Source organism: Ambystoma mexicanum, chromosome 5q (assembly GCF_040938575.1).
Source record: "Ambystoma mexicanum isolate Mex_15411 chromosome 5q, UKY_AmexF1_1, whole genome shotgun sequence".
Taxonomy (NCBI): domain Eukaryota; kingdom Metazoa; phylum Chordata; class Amphibia; order Caudata; family Ambystomatidae; genus Ambystoma; species Ambystoma mexicanum.
The window spans coordinates 611,745,976-611,768,499 of NC_090933.1; the positions used below are offsets into that span (position 1 = coordinate 611,745,976).

General features: G+C 45.5%; 1 protein-coding gene across 3 annotated transcripts in view; it reads left to right on the plus strand.

Annotated features, from left to right (window-relative positions):
- Positions 1-22,524, plus strand: part of FAM110B (family with sequence similarity 110 member B) — a 710,699-nt gene that overhangs the window by 467,391 nt on the left and 220,784 nt on the right. For all 3 annotated transcript variants that reach the window (XM_069621079.1, XM_069621078.1, XM_069621080.1), the window contains one exon: positions 2,614-2,699. The gene's annotated coding sequence lies outside the window, so the exon portion shown is untranslated. The remainder of the gene's footprint in view (positions 1-2,613; positions 2,700-22,524) is intronic.

Below are 22,524 nucleotides of genomic sequence, written 5' to 3' on the forward strand. Positions count from 1 at the left end.
CTGAGAAGAAGTGAAAAGGGAGGAGTTGGATGCAGAGAAGACGCCAATAAGTAGGCTAAAGTGTAAATCATATCGAAAAGCATGTGTATCCGAAGTTTAGGTCAAGAATGGGATGAATTGGTAAGTATGAGGATCAAGTAAAAGTTGGTTAAGGTAAATGAACAAGAATGAGAAATAACATTTGAGATATGCTAAGGGAGGGAAAAGGATGCGGCAGTGAACAAACAGTAGAACTTGAGAGGACGAGCAATGTTATTAAAATGCAGGGTGAGCAGTGAAAAGGAAGGTACAACACAAATAATACCCGGAATAAGGAGAGGGGAGTTGACAGAGTGGCAACAGAAGCAAAGAAGAAAAAAGGGGGAGAAAGATGGAATTAGATGGGTGACCAGTGATCAATGAGAACCAAAGAGAGGGTTAACCAAATCCCTGACGAGTGGAAAGTAACAATGCACATAGCAAATATGCAAGCCAGCCAGGCATAAGAAAGACGATGACAATTGGCGAAAATCAATGGCATGCATCCCTTCATAAGAACGTCCTTTGGGCATATATTAAAACAACTTAGTTCACTTAAAGTTCTATAATAAATATACATTGCATTGCAAAAGTAAGTGAGGATGTTACCAGATTGAGCTGCCCATCTCTGCTCTCCTCGCTTTTCTGCTGTTAGTGCTGAGGGTGGAGGTGAAAGGGATAGGTACAGGCCCCCGAAGGTAAACTCACCACATAGAATAAGTCCTTTAGGCCCCAGTAGCACACCAAAAATGTAGCTGAAAGAGTCAAAACTCCCTATTTGCTGCTCCAACAGGCCTTAGGAAGTCTCTGCTGCCCCATCAGAATTAGGGCTAGAAGGGAAATTAGTACATCATAGAAAACGGACAGAATAAAATGTTATGCCTATGCTTCATCCTCCCCGATTCCTCACCTCACAGGCCAGGTGCCACCTCTGAATGTGTATCTTTACAAATGTGCCCCACATTAAATTCATTTGTCAAAGACTGCAACATTGTCCTCTCCCGGGTCCCACCCACAAACTCCCTCTCTACCTGTTGTCTGTCTCCCTGTTGGTCAAGTCCACTCACCTCGTCCCAACTCCATCGCACTCAGACCACCTCGGCACACAGCACCGCTCTATCAAGTCACCATTTCTTCCCAACCTGCCTTGGCTGAGACCCTTCTGCCCCTATCCTCTGTGTTCCCTCTGACTCACACCCCAGTGTACCAGTGAAGGTCTCGCCTACATAGTAGTAATCTGATGACAGCCCAGAAGCGAGGCACATCAATCTATGCATGATGCCCATACTGGGTCACCACAAGTCTGCCCGGGGCCCGTACTCATACCAAGATGTGTGCCCTAGCATAGTGCACAGCAAGACTCTCGCTCCTCTCCCATGCATCCCACCCTATATCCTGTGCCTGGTCAAAAGCGCACTCATCTTTTGCCGCCTCCACCAATCCTTCTCAGTCGGTCGGCATCAATCAGTCCCTCTTGCAAGTGGAACGCTCTCCAAAACATTACCAACATACGTATAAAATAATTAAAAGCTATTTGTGTGTGGTTGCCTCTAGAGCATAGACTACCCTCAAAATAAATACGTACCTGTTTCCATCTCAGTGAATGTACACTTGGTGGTGTGATCGACTGCAGTGTATATGTATAGACCCAATTATTTCAATATTTTAAATCCTGTGGTAGAGGACTTAGAAGAGCACAACGTTAATCATTGTCTACTGTCATTAATAATTGGATCTCGAAGTACTTTACCCAGAAACACTCACTTATCCAAAGCTATATATTTGGTACAGCAGTAGTACACGATTGCTTGGTATCGGAGCAATGGAAAAAAACTATCTAAACTTTCGGAAACTCCGTCCCCTGCCTGACCAGCTTGTCCGCTTGGCAGCCATTAACTGTCCTTCCAAATGGTTGAAACGGCCATCCAAGAAATGAATCACACAATCTTTAATTAAATCAAAATTCCCATGATTGAAAGGCAAAGCAAAAAAAGCCACATATGATGTGTTTAGCTACCCTCTAGAGACTTGATCACATAACCATTTCTTTGTCAGTGCTGGTTTTATGCATAAACCTCTATGGTCAAGGAAAGAAGGATTGTCCTTCCTTAATGTCTACCCTTAATTTCTTCATGCAGCAACATTGGATAAGGCACATCGCCATCTTGTAACATGCAAATTATCAATCTGATGTATCCAAAATAAAAGCACTTATTGGACATACGGGTGCAGTTTTCAACATCATTCATGTTTCACAGTGATCATCAGTTTACATCAATAAAATGGACAGTGCTTCTTTTTTCCATACTCGTATTATAAATTGCATAAGCATGTGACCAATCAGGCTTGTCATATAATTGACTATTCAACCTTCAGGACTGGACACCACAAAAAAAAAACCTTATTATACGGTTGAAAAATATAATCAACTGCATTGCTATATGCTATATATACATAATATAATTTCCAATGCACTTTTTCATAATTTGAGGGGTATCTTTTGCATTATTGCTTTCTTAAACTTGGTATACTTTCGATTGCTTAGTATTGTTTTCTCTGTGTAAGAAATAATGCCAGCGTCTTTATTTTCCCCAGATTATTGGCCTTTGAGAAGCATCAGGGGGAGATGCGTGGATTCCTCTGCGGGCCACCTGCTGAGTGACCATCTCTTCTGGCTCTCAGTAAGTACCTTAGCATCACCCTCCATTTCTTTGAAGCTTGCGTGGGAACATTATTAGGATGGGAATACTTGCTTCACACCCAGTTTTTCAACTATGGTTATAGCAATGTATCCCATGCAGTGAAAGACGACGTTGAAGTTATCCATACCTATTTTCTAGGGCATTTATAACGAAATCTTAAAAGGCGAGTGTTTGTGTTTCTTGTATCAAAAAGGTACCCTTTAATCTCAAGGTCCGGATGTTCAAAGCACCCTTGGCGTTTAGGAGAAAGAATATTTCATGGTGGCAGGCACATGGCTGCTAACTAATGTTTGTATCTGCATATTCTTTCACGCCTGGCAGTTAAAACGTGGGCACAGTCCTGCAGATATTGTGTAAATTGGACGATTGATGTGTCAAATAGCGTGTTCTGTTCTCCTCAGTAGGAATGGGTGACATTTCCAGATGGGCTTCAAATTAGGAGAATTTCGACCATGGGCGGGTGGGGGGTGGCGACCTGTGGGGAAGCTTTCAAGGGAAACTAACACAAAGGGATCTTTGTAGAAGCAAGAGTTAAGATGGTTTGTTCTAAATATATAAAAGTTAAATGGGAGTTGTCAGGTATTGTGAATTTTGTCAATACAAATGTGATAATTGAAACAGTTAGAAAGCAAAGCTTGGTAAAAATATATTCATTATTTTATTTTAACCAGAACTGCTTTTAAAGTCCTGGAAGTTAGGTAGCTGTTTAACGTATTTAGGAGCTTTAATAAGGTTGGTGTTATTTTTAATGTCTTTCAGAACGGATTTTGGCAAAGGTCCCACTTCACCAACATTCTGCACACCTGTTAGTTTGAGCTGTTAGATTGCACTGAAAGAGCTGCCTATAAGTTGAAACTATTGTCCTAGGTAGTGAAGGAAGGAGACATAGGAGATGTGGAGGGTGAGGGAGGTGGCGGAACAACCTATGTGTGTTTTGTTTATATACCCACCCATTGACTGCCCATGGCCATGCTGCTCCCTATGCCATTCCCACACACTACCTGCATTTTCCTACCCAAAATGCATCACCTTGAGATGGCTTTGAGTCTAGCTCTGTGCTTTCTGTGCATACTTCTGAAAGGTAATGGCTTAATTGAAGCTATATGTTTGTGGTGCAATACAATTATCTTCCCCATGTGTGCCCTCAGCCATTTAAATGAATAAGTAGTACATGTGTTCTTGCATATGTTCCTTTTACAGTATTCCTGTTAGAAATAAGCATGGGTTTTGTATTGGGACTGGATAGGCTTTTGCAAGACACTTCTATAATGGAATTGCATGACTATAAAATGGCAATAGTTGAAAAATGGTGCGAGTGCCTGGGCATATGATGGTGGTTCCTGGCATATTCCTGTTTTATACACACGCCACAACCGTTCCCACTGACTCATCCCTGCTTTTTGGTTACTCATTTGCTTTACCATTAAGCAGAGACGATTCCTTGAAGTGCTGCCATTTGTGTTTTTGGATGATTCATTTTTGCAGCATGGTCCTTTTAGCAACCCCTCTGATGGACTGGATACCTTACCCGATATTGCAACCCTCCCTCTTCATATCAAGATGTGAAAATTGAGGTTCATATTCTTAATTTGGGGCTCTGCCTTGTTTTCTAGTTATCGTCTCCCCTATTTAATGGCAGTATTAGTTAAGGATACATGTCATGATTTACATAGTGACTGAATGGATATATGTGGTTTACGTTGCAAATCAAAATGTTTGGAGATATGCGGTAGCCTTTTATAGGAAACATAACTAGGGCAGTGACGAATAAGGGAGAGAAGAATGGGAACAGGAGCATGGAGCGCTCCATTGCCCTCTGCATCGTCCTACTCATTACCCTACGCAGTCGCATCTTCCTCCACATTACCCACAACTTCACCTGTCACATCACTCCTCAATGCTACTCTGACATTGATCAGGCTGTAACGCCCAACATCCCTCCTATATTAGAAAACGTACAACTAGCAGATAACATATGCCACAAATGAGGGTCGGAGGAAGATTCAACCCTCCATCGTGGGGTCTGTCCTGTAAGGAAAGCTGCAATCGGCAGACAGCAATCTGCCACTCTCTGAATGATGTTGTACTTTAAAAAGACCATATAGCAGATGGGCCTAGTACCAATCTGACGTATACCAGTGTGGTGTGTAATTTTGTTAGCAATACATAGGTGGTTTCTCTTTGTATAGATCACAATATTCTATGGCATGCAGCAGACAGTTTTATGTTTCCTCAAGGGATGAGGGGGCAAAACTTGAAATGCATTTATGAACTAGTAGTTGCATGCATGCTTTTTGGGTGCATTTATATACTTGCCTGTAAGCATCTTGAGCATTACAGTGGACTATACAAGTCGTGTCTTTAACTACATTCTTTAAGTGTTAAACAGATGTTGAATAGGATGGATGAGGCTTGTAGCATACACCAGAAGAGTAGAAACACATGAATTTGGTGTTGCTCTCTGTTACCATGTCGGAAACCGCAGGGAACGTTTGTTTGTGATTTGTTTGTGGCCTATGCATAGGCCGTGCAGTAAATGGTGTGACCTGCTGTGTCAGTAGCTGCGACAGGGGTCGATAACCTGAGAAGGGATGAGTGGGCCTCATTCACATTACTTTTTCATGCGGTTCAGTTTTTTATTCAAGATGTAAGCCCTGTTCTTCTGCTTCTACTGTTTTTTCGACTCAATTGATCTGCTCATTCAGGAGAGATACTTTAAAAAATGGTTATAGCAATTTTATGCAAAGTATATTTTCTTTATCTAGATGAGTAACATATTTTCTTGGTGATTAGCCCCAACTCCAGTTTTGGCTCATAATCCAAGTGTGTACTCCAGTAAAGGTGGTTTCACCCACTGACTAACCACTTAAAAGTTCTAGGACATTTGATAGTGCTAAAGAAAATCTTCTCAAATATGCGCACGTCACTGGGGCTGTCAAGTTTCGCTTGTTTTCAATTGGCTCATCACACCTACTGCACTGTTCTGCTTTTTCACTGCCTTTCTCTGTCAACTTCCCATCATCTTAATGAATATGCATGCACATCTTCTCTCTAGCTTTTTAACGTTGACTCTCTGCGTATGACAGCTTTTTCTCTGCCGCATCCTATTTATTCTTCCTGAACCTTATGCCAAGAGGCCACTAAAATTGCAAAGTTTGCGCTTAATAAGACAATTTTTAGATTAAATTTACTTATGATTCTGAGTATTCATCGTTTTATGTCTCATCAAGATAACGTGCAGTGAGTATACTTGAATGGATGATCCCGCAACACTTTAGAATCAACCGCCATAAAAAACATTAATAGATCAATGCGACAGGCCAGGGCACAGAGCAAGCGAACAACAACTGTGTTTCTGCACTATGTTCTGGGTTTCACGGGTCCAGAAGTCTGTATTCCAAGTACATTTCTTTTAAGTGCATTGGATATTTAAACTCTAATCACTGCTTTTTATTAATAGGGTATTTATTGAGCGCAAGATCCTACCTCCAGGAAGCAATGGAGCACTTTACAATTATAGGGGGAAGAACAAGGTTAGGGAGCATAGAAACAAGGGAGTGGGCACTTAACAGGAGTGGGAGGGCAATTTTCAGCAATGGATCTACAAGTAACCAGGGAAGGAAACCGTGGAGATCAGATCACCCAGTCTCTCGGGTATGGTGGGGAGTGGAGGGTGTATGGACCTAGGTATTAGTTTATCACACAGTAGTAATGACGTCAGATGAGATTATTGCAGAAACCTCTTTCTCACTCTGCATATCTCTACTCTTTGCCCTCTTCAACTCATCCAGAATAGGACAGTAAGACTTCTCCTTGGTCCCACGGATCGCATCTCTCCGGCCCTGAAATCCCTCCACTGGCTCCCCGTGGCTGCAAGGATCGCATTTAAGACCATCTACATCTTCCACAAGGCTTTCTGGGGCTTGTTGCGCACTTGCACAATCTCAATAATACAATGCCTAGTAAGATTGTTGTCTTGTCCTCCCTCTGTTCTCCCTCTGTTGCCTTGTTGCGCCTTAAAACATGTGTGTATAGGCGTATAATAAATAACAAATCAATCAATTATCAAGAATGGCGTTCAGAGGCAAATGGGAATAGCTACATCAAGCAAGATCCGTCATAATGGCACTCCGTCAAGGGACCAGCAATAATGAGCAGACATGGGATTACCAATATGACCCACTACAGTATTTGTAATAATGACCGTTGGGCGTGGTTAGTAATATTGATGAGCAAGTCGGGTATCTGCCATACAAATCAGTTGGCAGAGTATTGGCAATAATTGGAGCAGGATGGTACACTATAAATAATTACTTAATGTAGCATTATTAGTAATGAACATTAGAAGGGATAGGCAGTAATAATTACAAATTAGATAGCCCAGACATTGTTTTGCTCAAGAATATGACCCACCTTCACTGCCTCTTCCCAGAAATACATGGGCCCCATCCTCCCTGCATCAATTGCCCCACATGCACATCTCCACACTCTTGTCAACCATAGCAGACATATTTCCACACTCCACTGCTTCCCATTGTATATCCATCCCAACCCCAAAACGGCCATGGCATCACCCTCTAGAGTCTAGTCACATGCCAACCTTCCCACACACATTCATCCCCGCCTACTCCTTACAAAACACATCTTCACCCTTCATCCACCTTTCAGTCTACACATTGACATCATATTTCAGCCACATTACCAAAAGGCCAATGCCCACCTTTCCGAGCTCAGGGAAATTAGAAGAAAGGAAACCTAAGGGAGAAAAGAGGGCGGTTAGGGTGAAAAGTGAAAAAGAAGCTTTATAATGTGTCAAATTCTCAGAGCACCTGGCGACAATGCAAATAGCAGCCATTTGCAGTTCAAATCCATGTAACGTATGTTGCCAGTTTTGGAACCTGAATATTTGGATTTAAAAAATAAAAATCTTTTGTATTGGTTTTCAAAATACAAAATTCGGATTTTAACCCGTACTTTCCCATTTGACAAAATTCGTGTGATGATGAGCAAATCACTACATCTCCCTCTCCTTCTGTTTGCTTATCTGTCAAACATGGAAGCTCTTTGAAACAAATTGAACACCATCATAAAATGCTTTAATAAACTAAAAATGACAGGCCGAAAGAGTGGGTCTATTAGCTTAACTATTGGTTCTAATCCCAGTTTCTCTGTTTGACCAAAATTACGATATTTTGCACATCACTTAAGCCCCCCTCTAGTGCAGTTCCATTATATGCTAGATGTAGAAGTAATAAACGGAACACCTGTCTAATGGACTACTTCACATGAAAAAGATTGGCGGTGCCAATTCAGTGTTGCAGCTCCAAATTGGTAGTCAAAAGATCCAGATTCGAATCAAAACTGTTTGATCTTGAGCTAAGGTAATCACTCTATCTGTCATATTAGGGAGTACTTCCAAACTGATCAGCTGCCTAAAGTGCAATGTTGCGCCAAAAAGACCTGTCAGGTGATCTATGGATTAGAAGGTAAATAATAGACTTTGGAACCAAAAGGTCTGGATAATATGAATGGACATTGGTTTACCATAGCAAACGTTACCCCCTTTGGTGGCTGCTTGCAACTACCATGAACTGATATTTAAACCCCTGTGATGTAACCAATCCGATGACCGTTGTTAAAAGGTAATAAATATGTCTTTAAATTATAGCAGTTAAATACATTTTGTTGCTGCCCTTTTATCAGTCACTATTTCTTAACACGCTAAAGCCATTTCCAACAAACCTTGTTTAAAAGGAATACCAAAAACGGTCAATATTGACACTGATTATCTGATGTCCTTTCAGGTGGTGGCAGGGCAGAAGGTCAATGTTTGTGTGGTGTCACATCTCTGACCTATATGATTTTTAAAAACAATGCCACAAATTCCAATCCCAGTTTCCTCACTTCACTAAAATTGTTCGACACTAGGCAAGTATCTTTTCGTGTCTGCTTCACAGTTTTTCATATGATAAACATAGGGAATGTGGGACTGTGTGGAAACTAATTAACACCAGTATAATGTGCTCTATGAACTCATCAAGTTTGGAAAGAAGAGGAAAAAGGAGGGGGGAGCGCTCTAGTGAAGTGACTAGTTGATGAATTTGGATCGGAAAGATCTGGTTCCTGATCTTTGCGTTTCCTACATTTTGAGTTTGGGCAAATCGCTATCTCCCCATTCTTCAGCTTCCTTATCTGCCAAGTGTTTTTCCTTCTCCCACATAAAATCAAATATCCTTGGTGCACATTAATGTGAATCCTCCACCTCTCCATTGCCTTTCTCATCTGTCGTTGTCCAGGAAGAGGGTAGACGCATGCAGAGGGATAGCCATCATTAACCACTTAACTGCAGGAAGTGACCCTCCATGTCCTTAGGAAGACCCATCGGTCATGGGGGGTGGAGAGGTGAGGCCATGGTATATCTAGCCTGAGGGGGGAGCCCTTGTCCCCTAAGGGGGAGTCTCGCCCAGTGAGCTCCCACTTGCCTCTACCCTTAGGGAGGGTATTGCGGAGCAGGCTCATCTACTTAGCCTCATAGGAAGGTGCCCCCCCTTGGGGAGAAGGAACTAATTCCCTTGATTCGTCGCACATGTTATGCCATTATTAGACTTCGTTATTCAATGTTTGCCTCTGTCACACAGCGTGAGGCCATGCTATGCCAGGGCACGAACTGAGAGGCTTGCATCAGTTGGCAGGGCTTCCCAATGGCCCACTTACAAGTATTTCAACCTCAACGCCACTCAGCCATAACAAAACAATGCTGCCAGACATAGACTTTGCACAAGCAACTGACATAGCCAACTACACACCATATCTCATTCTCCTCCTCGCAAATTACCCTCCCCCCATAGCCTCCTTCGCAACCCTTGAGACCCCAATTCTCTTGCTTCCGGCCAAGCAGGAGCACACAGCAACAGTGCTGCCCCAGACAGAATGCCCAGAAAAAAAATTCATGCCACAGTAAGAAAGGGCTAGACTGGCTGCCCCAAATGCCAGTCTAGCCAAGTAATAACACATACAATGCTTGGTTTACCATGGAGGCCCATTAAAAAGGTGGCAGTGCCATTATGGCACACCACCCATCACACGCCAAAATCCACTCCTCCTCCTGCACTACCAGCACAAATACACACCCACACTCACCCAGTCACACAACAGTCGCCGACTACACATACATCATAAACACACAGCACAGCACCAGGAATACATAAAAATAAACATTTACATTAAAAAAAAAATGTTTTCTTACCTGTTCCAGTGCTGCTCTGTCTTCGCCAGAAAGAAGCTCTGGCAACCTACTTCCACCTCCACTACTCAGACAGGGAAGCAGGAGAGCTTCCTGGTTTCCTGTCCTACGTATTGGGGCCGGAGACGGAAGAAAGTAATGTTCTAGTTGCAGGGCGGCGTGTGTGCTTCAACTAGAGCATTACTTTCTTACGTCCCTGGGAGCATTCATTAGTCAGACTTCAGAATGAAGTCGGGTCATTTCTTTCTGGAGTCGGATGCACTCCACTCCAGAAAGAAATGACCTAACTTCTTTCTGAAGTCGGACTAGTGAATGCGCCCAGGACAGTAACTGAAGACAGAGCACACCAGGGGTACACCTAGTACACCTAGGCAAAGATTTTGAGGGCGGAGGGGTTGAGGAGGGGGGCTAAGCCTTCAAATGGTGGAAGAGGTGGCAACTTAAAAGACTGGGGGAGGGACAAACTTACTTGAATGGGGGCATCTTAACTTCTTACGCATTCTAATGAGATTATTCTGGTGTATGCTTCAATGTTAGAAGCTGTTAGCTCATTCTCACAGCAGTCTTTTAAATTTGTGGTTTCAGACGTGAAGGAGATGGTTGTCTCCTGTCCCCTCCTACCCTTCCAATCACTCCCGTGACATGCAAGTACTAACCCCCATCACGATTTCTATTGCCTAAAAATGTATGCATATACATGCAGGTATTAACAGTGGAACGATTTATGTTAGTATTTGCAGGGCCTTTGGTAATAGCGAAGCCCAGGCGCCTTTTCCTGTTTTGTCCAGCCACAGCTCTATAGGTCAGCCAGGTCGAGATAACATAGTCCAACATTTCAGAGGGGGGTCCTGAAGCGGAGGGGTCGTAGGGCAGTGGGGGGTGGTGGTTAGAATCCGTTCAGTGGTGTTGTGCCACGGGAGCACACAGCACTGTCTGGTGTCTGTGTCCCGCAACACTCCAGGCTGCAGCTGCTGCAGTGGCCCAGAGCAGGGTGGACACAGACGCCTTTTTGCTGTGCGCTTCTGCTGGGGCACCCTCATTGTAAGTGGATGCTAAATCAAGGGGGGGTGGGCTCTCAGTAGGGGCGTGGCCTAAGTATGCCTGCACTTAGGCCACGCCCCCTTAATGAGAGGCACACCCCTTGCCATTGGGGGGGGCAGCTGAAGTGCACTACGATTACCTTTAGAGCGCTCAGCCCCTCTGGGTTTGGTGCACCAAGTTATGACACCAGTGTCCTCAGGTGCTCACACGCAGCAGGCAGCCCTTTCATTGAAGGTGCTGCGTGGTTAAAAACCACTGGCTCCTTGAATTAAAGGTCTGCCTGCTGCATGATGACTCTGTAACGCAAAACAGGAGGAGGGCTGGAGGCCCAGTCTTCTTTTGTTTCAGAGTAAAGAGTTGTCATGCATTATGAAGCCTCGTTTAAAAGGCTTCATGCTGCATGATGACTCTTTACAAGGAACAAAATGGAGAGACTGGGCCCTCCAGCCCTCCTGTTTCCGAGTTCAGAGTCATCTGGCAGTCGTGTAGCTGAAGCCACGATTACGCTGGCTGTCTGCAGATGTCAGTGCTTCCGAAGTGCTGACACCTGCAGGCAGTCTTTGTAACTCTGCAGTGCTTCGGCTACAAGGCTGCTCAAGGTCTTGGCATGGCTAGAAACTACCCTTTCTGGAGACTGCTGGGGCTTGGCCCCAGCAGGACCTGGCCTATTTAAAGCCCTGCTCATTGTCCTGGCAGAGGGCCACTTCTCCCATTTGGCACCCACATTTACATGACAATGAGGGTGCCGAACAGGAAAGGTGCCCTGCTTCCAGGACAATGAAGGTACTGAGCAGGATGTCAAATAGTGAAGACAGACACAAGTGATCACAATTCACGGTTGTTTACTGAAGTTCAGTGGTTTGGTTGAACACCTATCTAACCCTAAATATAAGGATAAGATCAAGCTACAACCATCAAATAATATCGCATTCCTAGTGGAGTCACTGTCAAAATAAAAGGGCCTATACTACAAAACCTATTGCCAATCCTTACTCTAATAACAGAGTGTGGGAAAATAGTGTATGCAAAAGAAATAGTGTTCATGAAATAATATATGTCAGAATGACTGTGTACTGAAACTCCCTTCACCACGTTTTCAGCACGGGACAAGGTGGCACACTCGGGCAGCAGATCACACTCTGGCTTCTTTGGCACGAGAGTGCAGCTTAGGATCCAGGCCGGGGCTTTACACGACAAAGTATCTTCCAACAATAAAGTCTCTTGGTCGTAGGAGCCTGCGTTTGTACACTAAACAGTTTGTTAATTTCTTGGATTTTAAAGTTCTCAAAGGTTAGGATTCACAGTTTATGTTGGGCCTCCCTCAGTTGGGCTCGGACCCCTTTTCACATATAAATTGACGATAGGCCTCCCTTGGTTGGGCTCAGACCTTTCTCACACAATTTCTGAACAGGTCTCCCTCGGTCGGGCTTGGACCTTTCAAAACACATATTCTCTTGTCTGTAAGTGCATCAATGGTTTAGACTATGCGTTGGATTTTTCTTAGACCTTCACAGGACCACGTTGATTCACATAACTTTGCTAATAGTTCAATTTTCATTTTCCCCTTCTCTAGGAACTTCTTGGCTGGATACATCAAACAGAGACCTTCGATTAGGCACACTTGCGGTGATGGACCACTCTGATATATTGTATCTTCATTTCATTTGTGGCCATCCGGTATATGCATCAACTTCACACTCTTACCCAAATGCTTTCCGGTACTTTAAGTCCTTTTCAACAACTTCCATAGGCTTCCCTCTCTCGTGTGCGACCTTCATTCAACACACACTTAGTTTCACTTTCTCCATATCAGCTGGATTCTGGACAACTCACCGGCTGTATTCATCTTTGGTTGTTCGTCCTCCCCAACTCTGCGGTTCACCCAGGAGCGGAAAGCAGGCATCTGTGTTGCAATTCTAAGGACAGACCTCCTCCACTCTGTGGTTCTCGCCTCTTGAAACCCTTGTGGCCTCTTGAAAATGTAATTCCCTTTGCATTGCTCTCTCTGGCTCTCATTCGCTTTTTCTCAGTCTCTGGGCAATTTAATTTCCTCAGCATGGTTTATATCAGTCCAGGAAGAGCTGTCTTCTCTTGTGCCCAGTCCTGCTGGCTGAGTGCTTGGGAGTTTGGTAGGGATCCTCCCGCCTGTCTTCCCAAGAGCAATTGCTTCTCTTCCCTGGTAGGGTCCTTTTAAACCCCTGCAAAAGGGGTTTGCAGGTGTGTGGTTAGGGTTGGGCCTGCCTGACCTTGTCTGTCCTCGTTAACAGGACAGGCTGTTGTCCAGATGGAAGAGTCTGTCTTATGGGTCTGAGTGTGTGTTTTGTCAGTACTCCTCACCCTCTCTTCCTTGCTTCAGTGTTTTGTGTAGAAAAGGGGGTGGGGGGTTCTTTTGGGAAGTCATCGTATCTCATAAAATAGGATGGGACAGAAGTGATGGCAAGGTGGGAATACTACGTTTTACCATTGGGTGTCCCCACCCCACTCCATGAGCACCCCTGACTCAGGTGATCCTTCCGCACTGGTCCACCCCCAGGGACTGGTTTCAAAGTCGATGGCTGTGCCCTGGCCACCTAAGTAACAAGTCCCCGAGGACTAGCTAGTGAGACACCCTTTGGTTTCTCACACCAAGCACTATTCAGCCCAAGCATCAGAACTTATAGCGCTTATTGAGGCGCTTCTCGCATCTCAAGGCTGCTGTGTCAGCATCTATTCTGATTCGGTTTAGGTCACCACCACGGTGCATGCAGGCCTTGCCTGTTGGAAGAGGAGGGCCGATGGGTCCCCGGTACAGCATGCAGCACTGCTGGATAAACAGATTGATGCACTGTCCCAGCCCTCCTTAACAGTGGTTGTGAAATGCACCAAACATACTAATGACACATACAAGTTCTCACGTGGAAACGGCAGACAAGCAAGCAGCATATTTACCGGTGCCATGTATTTCTGAGTACCCAGTGGTAGCGCAGAGCAGAGAACAGCTGCCAGACTCCTACAATTCCTTCCAGATTGCACAAATGATTGAGTTGCAAAGACCAGCTCAGCAGGAGGAGAAAGATCTATGGCTAAAAAGGGGATGCAAGTGGTCACCTATAGATTTATTGTGGTGACAAGAAACATTGGGCAAAGCAGTTATGCCACATGAATTGCTGCTGGCTGCATTCGACCAGATCTGCATCATCTTTCCCATGTGTCGAAACAACATATTGCTGCAGATGTACAGGATGACTGGTTTGTCCCTAATCTGCAGGAGGCAGTAACTAAAATGATTATTAACTGTACTACCTGACTTGCAGCACTGGCCTCACCCTGGGAATACTTGAGGTACACTGCTCCACCCTACTGGGCCATTCCGCGAATAACATATCAACTACACAGACATGGGTGAAAGATGTAACAGGTCTTGCTTGCTAATTGTAGTTGTGTGTCCTTTCTCATGGTGGGTGGAGGCTGGTCCTTGTGCAAACCCCAATGCAAAATGTGCAGCCAAGTTGTTGGCCAGAGAGGTTTAACCTCGACTGGTTGTGTGCAACGTACTAAGGTCTGACAATGGCACAAACGTTTTCAATGAGCTCTTCAAGGAGATCACAGCATTATTGTGCATCAAGCATCAGATGTGTACAATTTACCACCCCCAGGCCAACAGAATTGTGGAGAGGATAAATGGCCTTCTAGAAAACAATTTATCGACAATGTGCACCATGTTAAAGAAAAACTGGGTGCACTGCTTGCCCCTTGCTCTGTTTAGAAGGCGCCCGCAACCCTGAAAGTATCACCATTTATCACCCCCTAAAATGGTAACGGGGCGGCGTATGCACACGCCCCATCTCCAATCAGGAGAGCATCGAATGCTCACAGGGCTGCAACTGTTCTAGGGGACGAATTTAGAAATTACTTAAGTGCTGTAATAAAAGCAATAAAATGTATCCCTCAATAGAGAGCACCATCAACGACTGAAGAGAGTTACAGTGCTGCATCTGATAATCCACAAGGTCACCTCCTCTCCAGCTCTTCCCTAGCAAGGTTGTCTATGTGAAGAACTTCGTCCACTGGTGGAGTGAGCCTAGATATAACAGCACCTTTGAGGTTGCCTATGCTGCTCCCCTTGCAGTGAAAGTTTGTGAGTTGCGATATTGGGTGCATCTGTCTGATGTTCGCAAAGCACCCCGGGCCACACCACCCGCCCACGTTCAGTAAAATGCTAATAGTGCAAACTGAGCACTGCGCTCTGACCACCTCCTCCTAGTAGTATTAATGAAGAAACACATGTTAGTGCATATTGGCTGCTGCTTCCTTCCCGGGGTATTCTTGATTTTATGTTTCAAAAGTCCTACAACGACCTACCTCTGGGACACAAAAAACAAAACAAAAACGCTGCTACGCACTATTTGCACAAAAGAGCACTCTTTCCTCTCTCTCTCTCTCTCTCTCTCTCTCTCTCTCTCTCTCTCTCTCTCTCTCTCTCTCTCTCTCTCTCTCTCTCTCTCTCTCTCTCTCTCTCTCTCTCTCTCTCTCCTGTCTCTTTTTTTGTCTACTATGCAATGGATGTACATGGGTCTAACAACTCCATTTGTAAAAAGCAACATTCTCGTTTTCAGGAATATTCTGACATGACATTGTTTTCCTCCTCGTATACATGTGTTATTCACTGGGTAGCTGGTTTGTTTACTATTCTATGTTTGGATTAGGAATATATTTATAGTTTTATATGGGGTGTTCATATAAAATGGGGATGATAAGAATGCAACTATTACTAATGGATCTCTGGTTCTATGCCATTATTTCAATTTTTGTAGGCCGCCTAACCAAAAGACTAATTCTTTTTTTTCCGCCCGATTTTAGTTGGCCTACAAAAATGGAAATAACATATTTCCACGCCCCACACCACCACCCACCCACTCTTCCCAGTTTTACTCCAAATCGGGACCCCCAGCCCCGGCCACCTTCCCCCCTTCCCAAAAACCTTCCCTTCCAAAACACACAGACATACACCCAACACACGCACACAAACACATAAAGGTACCTGTTCTCTGTTCGCAGCCGCTCCCGGCGTGCCTGACAGCCCCTGCGCGTTCTCGTGTGCATTGCAGGGGCTGACAGTTCGATTTAGAAAGAATGCTTTGTGCGGTCACAGAACAGTCTTTATAAATTATTTATTTTTTCTTTGTTTTAAAAAAAAGGTCTATTGACCTAATACCATATCTTTTACTAATGGCTCTTTGGGTTATTTAAAACATGTCAATGTTGCAAATATAACTGAAATTAATGATGCTGTGGTCCATGATACACAACCTGATGCCTCTGTTAATGATACACTTGTCACCCAGCAACGCATGGGGAAGCTTGCAAATTTACTTATGTTATCATTATTTCCTAATGTGTATTCTAACATAATTGCAAATGATAGTTTCTTTCCTAGTGTTACACATTTTGTTGGTCTGAAACGTTTCAAAAGACAAATTAGAAGGGCCAAATATGGTCTGTACTGAGGACTTGGGTTAGACACAATAGAAGAGGTGCACCATCCAGAGTTAAGTAATAGTTAGCATGCAGGCATGAGCTCAGTGGGGGAAAAGAAGGTTAATGGAAGGTGTTATGTTTGTTCCTTGATCCCACATGTGCCGGGATCCCCCAAGGTATTGATGCCACAGGAAACCTCGATTTTGGAGGCTCAATGTCTACTCCATCTGACCTTGTGCAGATTGCAAAGCACTTTGCAGGCACAAAGTGCGTGACTCGGAGTAATGGACCCAGATGAACTGCAATGTGCACAAAGGTTCAAGACATACCTAAAGTTGGAAGTTATGAGGTTCGTGGCAAGCAGATGGCAAGAAAATACAATGAGCTGCATGGCAGGCAGACTCGTGGAATTCGGAGAAGAAGTGATCAAAAAAATGCCATATGCAACGGATACTGGAATGAGCAAGTAGCAAAGCTCACGTGTATCGAGGCAATGGAAAAAGCAGTGAAAGTGCAAAAGCAGAAAGAATTTTTCTATGAAGGTTGTTTCTTTGTGGGGACCAATAATAGGTGCAACAAGACAGTGTACATCCCAGATCTCAAGTGATGGCAGCTGTGATGGATAACTACTGGGTCTGTGGCCAGCAGGCATTTCTGCACCTCCTGCCATCTTGGAGAGGCACCTGCTCACTGGCCTTGTTGCACTGAGCACTCCTGATGGTCCCTGATAGTTGGACCAGGTGGCTTGTCGTCCCCAAAATCTACACCAGTGTCCGACACCCCCACCACAGTGCCAGCACAGAATCCCATAGTCTGTATCCTGCCATAGAAGGAGAAAAAGGAAACATTGCGGGGAAGGAGAATGGCAAGATTCCTCACAATTACGCAAAGAAATACCAGATCAATACTGACTCTACAGCAAAGAAGAAACTTTTTTCCCATCGTTACTGTTACCAGGAGTACAGACAGACGCAAATGCCAAATGGCTCCAAATTGTGTGCTGAGAAGTGATCCAGCTGGCCAATGACCCTGCACAAGGCCTCAACGCGATCAAGATGGAAATGCGTGCAATGCGTCTGACGTTGAAGAACCGCTATCTGCTGGATCTCCTCACTGCCGTGGAAGGGATTCGCAAAATGATTGTCGATTCTTGTTGTCTCTACGTACCTCCTAATGATGCAGAAAATGGGTCCATGGCCAACATAATAGGGGCTCTACACTCGCATGCAAACAGAAGCCGGCATACAGAAGAGTGATTGGTTTGACAACCTTTTTTTTCTTGGGCGCCCACCTGGATGGGAGCTATCAGGAAGATGTTGGTTCCTGTGATTGTGTTCGTGTTGGTGATCTTCTGCACCTTCCAGCGGGGGCTTCAATGCTGTGCCAAAGCATTGCCTAGCAGCGCACCTGACGCAGTGAATTACACAGAACACTAGGTAGATTTAGCAGGGAATGGAGGGTGTGTGTGTGTGTGTGTGTGTGTGTGTGTATATATATATATATATATATATATATATATATATATTTGAGACTTGTGGAATCTGCTTAGATCACATGCTGTGCATAGGCCGACATCTAGTGGAAGCTGCGGAGTATTACAGTTTGTTTTTCAAAACTCAAAAAAGGGGGGTCGACCTAGGTCGTGCCAGTAATACTAACCCTAGTGTGACGTCCACTGTACCCATGATCCTTCACGCGTGTAGGACCCAAAGATTGTTTTTTCCGCCATACTTGTCGGAAGCATTGTTGCGGAGTTCCCTGGATTTTGGGCATTTATCATAGAAATATGAATAAATCCCCGTTCTCCAACCCTACGTCGAAGATCGACGAAAATCGACAACGGTACTTGAAGACCGAGGAAGAACAGCCGTCGGGACTACACAACGGACTTTGGGCCTTGGAAGGCCTCAGCCCGGGCCTCTGCAGGCCTCTGGCCTCGGCCCTGCAAGTAGGGAGAGTGGGGGGTGGACATACACACACACACACACACACTCGTTTTCCTACATATACCCGCCCGCTGCCAGATATTGACATATGGAGAGTATTCCATTTAAACTCTGCGCGAAGTGCAACCGTAAGTACCCCTGGGTAGATAAACATAACACATTTAACATGTGTCTTCCAAGGGACCACCCCAAGGCAAATTGTAGAGCCTGTAAGCTCTTCAAAGCCAAGACACTTAAGGACCGCTCCACCAAGCGTTGGACCCACTACGCCAGGCAACTCGAGGCCATGGACGCAGTGGGTTCCTTCAGCGATGGCAGCAATGCCACCGTATGGGATGGTGAGGGCACAGGGGTGCCGTCAGACACCCAAGCGCAAGCCCCCCAACCTCAGAGTTCCGACTGACGGGTCAGTTATGGAGACAGCATCCGGCGGCAAGAGCGCTACCCACACCTCTTCCACTAAACACACTAACCCCTCCTGAGATTCGACACGTGTGTCGAGTGATCGGAAAAAGAAGGCACAGAGAGAGCGGTCCGCCGATTCGGTGTCCTCTGGGCGTTCCAGGTCACGGTCGCCCCATGACACACAGCAACCATCCACGATTGCTAAGAGTGCCACACTGCCTAAAGTCACGGAGGTATGGTCGTCAGAAGACGAATCCGACCTCTACCCCCAAGTGGCACGTTCGACGGCTACTCCGGTTGCTCGCTCGACATCTGTTTCTGAGATTCCACGCCCCACTGCCAAGACTCCTGAATCTCGTGATCCTTCCTCCGATTCTCGACGCCAGGCGTCAAAAGATTCAGGAAAGTCCAAGGGGTCAGGAAAACATTCCTCTACACATGGGAAAGGGGAAAAACAACATGATAAAGCCTCTGAACACCAGGTCCAGAAGGAAAAACATGCCAAATCTTTAGAAAAGTCCAAGTCCCCTGACCCTGTCACCAGGCCAAAAATTGTCCCTCCCACCCCCCCAAGATATGGGAATAGAGGAGGAACCACAGCTGGAAAAAGTTATTCCCATTTCCAAAGAATGAACTCGGAAGACATTGACAGAGTAATGAGGAGGATGTCCTTTTTTGTAGATTTTTACGAAAAAGAACCTAATTACTTCCAGAGCTATCACAATACCCCCTGCTACCTCTGCCCCTTCGGGATCCAAAGACCCTCAACCTCCTACTAAGAGACTCTGTACTGAGACTCAAGTTCGGGGGCTGATTTCAGACCCTTTCAGTGTCGAACCTTACCAGGGTTATGGTGAGGATTCGGAAGTAAAAATACTAGATAGCCAGACCGGGGTCGATTACTATGGAGATGATGAGGACCAGGAAAAGGAGGAGGAAGATGAGGCAGAAGCCTATAGTCTCGTCTCCCCTATTTCCTAGGACCCCCGGTGAATGATTCACCTATTGACAATCAGACCCAAGAAGAGAGAGATTTTGCCGAGCAAATTCTAGGGGATAAAAGATCCATTGCCCAGGCTATCCCCATTTTAAAGTCTATTCAACGCAGAATCTATCCTTCTCTGCTCACCCCTAATCTTGCCCAGGCAGTTAACCCACGTATAGAAAAGTTATTCAGCGCCGCCCCCTCCGACCAACTTTACATAAGGGATCAGCTTAAACCTGACTCATTAGTGGTTACAACCACTAGAAAAAGAGCTGGAACATCACTAGCATCTTCAGAAGCTCCCCCGGACAAGGAGAGCAAGAGAATATATGGTCTAGGGAGGACGGTGGCATCCACATCGGCAAACCAAGCACGTGTTGCCAATACCACCACTCTGCTTGCAAGCTATAACTGCCACCAATGGGAACAGGCAGCGGCCCTCATTGCCTCCGCACCAGAACCTCTATAGAGCCAGTTGGCTCAGATTGCGTCGGAAGGAAGATCAGTGTCCGTATGCATTCTCAAGGCTAACTTCGATGCAGCAGACAATGCAGGGAGGCTGATAGCAGAAAGCACAGTGATCAAAAGACACGCTTGGCTGAGACAGTCTGGATTTAAACCCGAGACCCAAGCCACCCTCATTGATATGCCGGTAGAACCAAACGTCCTGTTTGGAAAAGCGTTGGAGAAAGCACTAAAGACAGCTAAGGACGAATATGACACCTTAAAGTCCCTTGGCCAACTAACAAATAAACCCACAAACCAATGGGGAAATAGTAATTTTCGTCTCTCTCGCGGCCAAAACTCCCAGAAGGGTCCAAATAATATCACAACCAAGGAACCTTGTGGGGCGGCAACCAACAAGCACCCCAGGGTTTCGTCAGAGGCCAAAAGAGTGGCCGTGGTAAGGGGAGAGGCAGCCCAGGTAGAGGCGCTACGCCTCCCAACAAACATTGATATTCCGATCTGGGTCCCTTCCCTTGCAACCCCAGTTGGGGGGGCGCATTTCCATCTTCACCCACGCATGGGAAGGGATCACTTCGGACAGATGGGTGCTGTCCACAGTGTCCGTGGGATACTGTATCGAACTATTGTAACGCCCCCCGCGACCATCCTCCAAGACACAAGATGCACTCCTTGGAGCACCAAAGAATCCTCCTCGAAGAGATCGCCATTCTTTTTGCAAAGGAAGCGATAGAACTCGTCCAAGGCAACCAGGTAAACACGGGTATTTATTCAACTTACTTCCTTGTGCCAAAAATTAGACTTACCCCTGCAAACAAGTATGTCAAGCCACAAAATATTCGCATGACTACACTACAGGAAGTAGTCCCCCTACTAAGAAGAGGAGATTACATGGCAACATTGGATATGAAAGATGCTTATTTTCATATTTCCATGCTCCCAGCACACAGAGGATTCTTGCGCTTGAATGTAGACAGCCAGCACTACCAGTTGAAGGTGCTGCCCTTCGGAATAGCCTCGGCTCCAAGGGTATTCACCAAGGTACTGGTGTTGGTGGCGGCGCACCTTTTCAGGGAGGCAATCCCAGTGTACCCTTACCTGGACGACTGGCTCATCACAGGGGAAACCCCCGTAATTTGCAGATCCAACATTCAAAGAACTATCAACCTCCTCTTCCAATTAGGCTTCTCAATCAATGAGATAAAATCAAGCCTGGTGCCAAGCACCTCCAAACAGTTCCTAGGAGCTGTTTTAGATACCAAAGAGGGGTTGGCCTTTCCATCGGAGGAAAGAATTCAGAATCTATTACTGCAAATTCCTCAATACCAGTCCGGTCGCCAAATAAGGGTGCACAAAGCGATGTGTTTACCTGGCATGATGGCATCATGCATTTACCTGGTTCCCCACGCGCGCCTGCGCATGCGACCCAGGAACACTAGTAGAGAGTCTTCGCTGGTGGACAAGAGAAAATCTTTCAATGGGGAAACCCTTTTACGATCCAGAAATACAGGCCGTAGTCACTACAGACGCATCCCTGTCAGGGTGGGGAGCACACCTCCTTCACCACACAGCTCAGGGTCTCTGGTCTCACACAGTGGCTCAGAATCACATCAACCTGCTGGAGCTTCTGGCAGTCTTCAGAGCGCTTCGGGCGTTGGAACCCCTCCTGTCCAACCTGTCAGTGCAGATTCTAACAGACAGCATGACGGCAAAGTTCTACATAAACAAACAAGAGGGTACTCGTTCGCCAAATCTGTCCAAGCTTGCCCAGAAAATTTGGATATGGCCACTCAGACGGAACATTTACCTGTGATCTCAACATGTTGCAGGGGAACTCAGTTCACTAGCGGACGCTTTAAGCAGAGACCCACTCCCAGAAAAACACGAATGGCGTCTACACAAAGAAGTCGTAGAAGATCTCTTCTCTCAGTGGGGTTTCCCCACTATAGACCTATTTGCCACAGGCGAAAACGGATAATGCCCAGAATTCGCAACCATGTTCCCCCAGCCAGGCTCCAAGGGGAATGCGCTATGGATGAACTGGTCAGGGATGTTTGCCTACACTTTTCCACCAACCCCTCTGATGAGGAAGGTGTCAACAAGATACACAGGGAATCAATGATGCTCATCCTAGTTGCTCCTATGTGGGCTAGACAACCATGGTTCCCACACCTGCGCAGACTGGCGGTGTGTGACCCCATCAGACTCCCGTGCTGGTACAACCTACTCTCCCAGCACGAAGGACAAACAGTGCATCCTCAG